At 43.1% G+C, this 4,972-nt stretch overlaps 1 pseudogene; it reads left to right on the forward strand.

The window, feature by feature from the left end:
• The window catches only part of LOC112074467 (threonine--tRNA ligase 1, cytoplasmic-like), a 25,960-nt pseudogene that overhangs the window by 2,022 nt on the left and 18,966 nt on the right, over positions 1–4,972 (forward strand).

Raw genomic sequence — 4,972 nt, forward strand, 5'->3', positions numbered from 1 at the left:
GCTGGTGGTGAAGACGTAGAGGTAAGTGGCGAGAGTAGATGGCAGTCACTGACCTGGTGGAAGACAGAGGTAAGTGGCAGAGTAGATGGCAGTCACTGACGCTGTGGGAAGACAGAGGTAAGTGGCGAGTAGATGGCAGTCACTGACGCTGGTGGGAAGACAGAGGTAAGTGGCAGAGTAGATGGCAGTCACTGACGCTGGTGGGAAGACAGAGGTAAGTGCAGAGTAGATGGCAGTCACTGACGCTGGTGGAAGACAGAGGTAAGTGGCGGAGTAGATGGCAGTCACTGTCTCAGAGTAGATGGCAGTCACTGTCTCAATCTCTCCTTCTGTCCATCTCTCCTCCTTCCTCTAGCTGTCTTGATACACATAACTCAAGACTTCTCTCCTTTCCCCTCTAGCTGTCTGTTCACTCACTTATACTCTCTCCCCCTACCCGTGTGTTCACTTACACTCTTATCATTCCCGTCCGTCCGTTCACTTACGGTCTCTCACTTCTCTCCACCCCCCCTGTCCGTTCTCACTCTCCCCCTCTAGCTGTCCCCTCCTCTCCTGTGGATAGCGGAGCATCTGTCTCTGTTCACCAGACTGAAGGATTCACTCTCTTCCTTCTTCCCCCTCTAGCTGTCCCCTCCTCCTGGGTACATGGAGGAGCGTCTGTCCCTGTACACCAGACTGAAGGAGGAGCATGATGCTCTGATGGCCGAGAGGGCAGAGAAGGACAGTAAACCCATCAAGGTGACTCTGCCAGATGGGAAGGTGGTGGAGGCTGAGTCCTGGAAGACCACACCCTACCAGGTGGCTGCTGGCATCAGGTGAGACAGTCCCCTTACCTACCTTAACCCTACCATAGGGCAGGGCTATATGGCCTAAAAATGATATCTCGATTTCTTCAAACCTATGGGCTTTTCTTGATATCTCGATTTTTGAAAATTTCTCTAAATACATTTTGTTGCACAATTAAAGATCAATACACAAATATAGTCACAAATAATCCAGTGAATTGAGCGCTTGTATTCATACCTGTATAAATATACTCCTTCCACAACCACAAGACCCATAAATAATCTAATTATTTTATCAAAATAGTTGACCYGTATTTTTGCAATCACTGATCTGGTTTTCAAGTCTGTATATCAAAATGCCCTTTTTTGATACAAATTTAACCAGATCCATGCACATCGACTGATTCTGTTGGTTCAAACCTCAACTGCATAAAGCGAGTTGAAACTGCTTGCTGTCAGAGAGGAAGACGTGATATTTAATCTTTGTGAGTGGCAGGAGGAGGGCCCTGGTGGTCTGTCTGTGGAGTGGCAGGAAGGAGTTGGCTGGGGTTGTCGTGAGGGTGTGAGGAGTGGGCCATAGGGTCTGTTGAGGGGTCTGGGGTCTGTCTGTGAGTGGCAGAGGGAGGGTTGGGGTCTGTCTGTGGTGGCATGGCAGGAGTGGCTCTGGTGTCTGATCTGTGAGAGTGGCAGAGAGTGAGTGGCCTGGGGTCTGTCCCGGTGAGTGTGAGGCAGGAGAGTGGCGATGTGGGTCTGCTTCTCTGTGCTGGCCAGGAGGAGTGGCTGGGGTCTGTCTCGTGAGTGGGCAGGAGGAGTGGCATGGGGTCTGTCTTGTTGTGTGCGGCAGGAGAGGTGGAGGGTGGTCTGCTGTGAGTGGGCAGGAGGAGTGGCTGGGCGTGTGCTGTGAGTGGCAGAGGAGGGCCTATGGGTCTGTCTGTGAGTGGCAGGAGGAGGTGGCTCTGAGGGTCTGTGTGAGTGGCAGGAGGAGTGGCTGGGCTCTGTCTGTGAGTGGCAGGAGGAGGGGCCTGGGGGTCTGTCTGTGAGACTTGGCTCAGCGTAGAGAATGCTAAGGCGACGCAGTAGACCGAATAAAATTAACGTGCTATAGGCAGGTATTTGTAACATCCTGCTAAAACATTTTAATGAATGTGTTTAAAAAAAAATCAGCTATATGCACTGAGCTTGTCTAATGCTTTAAGCACACTGTTTGATGAAATAATCTTTCACCTGCTGGCCTTCGCCGATTCTGTTATGAAGCTCCTGACGTTGCMGGTAATAGGCTACAACCAGGGTCTGCAACCTTTTAAATGTGGAGTGCCAATTTACCATTTCTTACCATTTTCATTTAAATTATAACGTGCTTTTGTTCTATTGCCAACTAGGTAAAAATATCCCACATATAGCCAACAAATAAAACTTGCCAACAAACTTGCAGCATTGTACCAACTGTTCTGGTCCCTCAGGCACCAGTGAGCTCTGGACAGAAACAGCTGTATTTCCACAAGGGATAAAAATGAATCGGGTATTTTATGAGCCTCAGTGGTATCGGCGGTTATCAAAAGGGAGAGAGCTCCAACAATTTTTCAACTTCATTGAGTAACTATTCTCATTGGATGTTAAAAAGAGACTTTGTTTACTTGATTGAAGAATAAAATACTTTGAGAAGCTGCACAGTTCATTAGTGGTGGTGATTATTTGATTGTCTTACCTATCAGACATCCCAAATGGACACATACATTTGCGCGCGGGCCAGGTAGCCTACTACTTCTATCCGTAATCAGTTGCGCGACATTACTCAACATACTTTATTATGCAACATGACTCATTTGCAAATTGTTTAAACCCCAAAATCTTCAAAGTTGTTTATAATAGAAAAATATTATGTTTGTCTACATTCAACTGGTAAAAGTTCATTTTGATATAATGTGAAAAAAATATGTTGTGACTGGCCTGGTATGCTATTCAGTAGGCTGGGCGGTACCCAGAAGTTCGTGTTGTGACTGGCCTGGTATGCTATTCAGTAGGCTGGGCGGTACTCAGATGTTCATACCGTCCTTCTCGTCCTGGGATTTATGCCTCTATGGAGGGCGTGGCGTCCAGAACGGCCTCTGTGGAGGGCGTGGCACACCTGTATTTGGAGAGTTTCTCCCATTCTTCTCTACAGATCCTCTCAAGCTCTGTCAGGTTGGGTTAGGAGCGTCACTGCACAGYTWTTTTCAGGTCTCTCCAGAGRTGTTCGATCGGGTTCAAGTCAGGGCTCTGGCTGGGCCACTCAAAGACATTCAGAGACTTGTCCCGAAGCCACTCCTGACCGCTCTGGAGCAGGTTTTCATCAACGATCTCTCTGTACTTTGCTCCGTTCATCTTTCCCTCTATCCTGACTAGTCTCCCAGTCCCTGCCGCTGAAAAATATCCCCACAACATGACGCTGCCACCACCATGCTTCACCGTAGGGATGGTGCCAGGTTTCCTCTAGATGTGACGCTTTGCATTCAGGCCAAGGAGTTCAATCKTGGTTTCATCAGACCAGAGAATCTTGTTTCTCATGGTCAGAGTTTAATGGCTGTGATAAACTAAGGATGGATCAACAACATTGTAATTACTCCACAATACTAATCTAATTGTCAGAGTGAAAAGAAGGAAGCCTGTACAGAATAAAAATATTCCAAAACATGCATCCTGTTTGCAACAAGACACTTAAGTAATACTCCAAAAAATGTGAGAAAGCAATTCACTCTATGTACTGAATACACAGTGTTATGTTTGGGACAAATACAACACATTACTAAGTACCATTCTCCAATATTCCAAGCATTGTGGTGGCTGCATCATGTTATGGGTCTGCTTGTAATCTTTAAGGACTGGCATATTGTGTGTGTTGGGGTGTCAATTTAAATGTGCGTGTCTGATGCATCTGTTTCTAATAATGAAACTGTAATAACACAAAGCTGTCTCTGTTTTCTAATAATGAAACTGTAATAACACAAAGCTGTCTCTGTTTTCTAATATATGAAACTGTAATAAACAAAGCTGTCTCTGTTTTCTAATAATGACTGAAATAACACAAAGCTGTCTCTGTTTTCTAATAGAAACTGGTAATAACACAAAGCTGTCTCTTGTTTTCTAAATATGAACTGTAATAACACAAAGCTGTCTCTGTTTTCTAATATGAAACTGTAATAACACAAAAGCTGTCTCTGTTTTCTAATCAATGAAACTGTAATAACACAAAGCTGTTCTTGTTTCTAATAAATAACTGTATTAACACAAAGCTGTCTCTGTTTTCTAATAATGAAACTGTATACACAAAGGTGTCTCTGTTTTCTAATAATGAAACTGTAATAACACAAAAGCTGTCTCTGTTTTCTATAATGAAACTGTAATACACAAAGCTGTCTCTTGTTTTCTAATAATGAACTGTAATAACACAAAGCTGTCTCTGTTTTCTAATAATGAAACTGTAATAACACAAAGCTGTCTCTGTTTTCTAATAATGAAACTGTAATCACAAAAGCTGTCTCTGTTTTCTAATAATGAAACTGTAATAACACAAAGCTGTCTCTGTTTTCTAAAAATGAACTGTAATAACACAAAGCTGTCTCTGTTTTCTAATAATGAAACTGTAATAACACAAAGCTGTCTCTGTTTTCTAATAATGAAACTGTAAATAACACAAAGCTGTCTCTGTTTTCTAATAATGAACTGTAATAACACAAAGCTGTCTCTGTTTTCTAATAATGAAACTGTAATACACAAAAGCTGTCTCTGTTTTCTAATAATGAAACTGTAATAACACAAAGCTGTCTCTGTTTTCTAATATGACACATCTTAATAAGGACGGATGAGGCCCTTTTTCCCAAGTTTTCTCGTTAACAAAATGACATTCTCCAAGTCGGAACTGCCTTAAGCTCAGGACCTTGATAGCAGAAGGATATGAACTATTGCGTTGATATCTCTCTTATAAAGGAAGAGCACTTTGAAGTTTTGTGGAAAATGTTAAATCAATGTACTGGAGAATATGGGAGTACATCTAATTAGATTGGTAATATGTATGATACAATAGGGAGGAGAGGGGAAACGTTATTTTAGTTTAAAAATTGTACTATCGATTGAAATGCAACAGAGCCATAAATTATTATTCCACGCTCCAGGCGATTAGATTTTTGGCCACTCAGATGGCAGGCAAGTGT

Source organism: Salvelinus sp. IW2-2015, unplaced genomic scaffold (genome assembly GCF_002910315.2).
Source record: "Salvelinus sp. IW2-2015 unplaced genomic scaffold, ASM291031v2 Un_scaffold2642, whole genome shotgun sequence".
In the NCBI taxonomy this organism is placed as follows: domain Eukaryota; kingdom Metazoa; phylum Chordata; class Actinopteri; order Salmoniformes; family Salmonidae; genus Salvelinus; species Salvelinus sp. IW2-2015.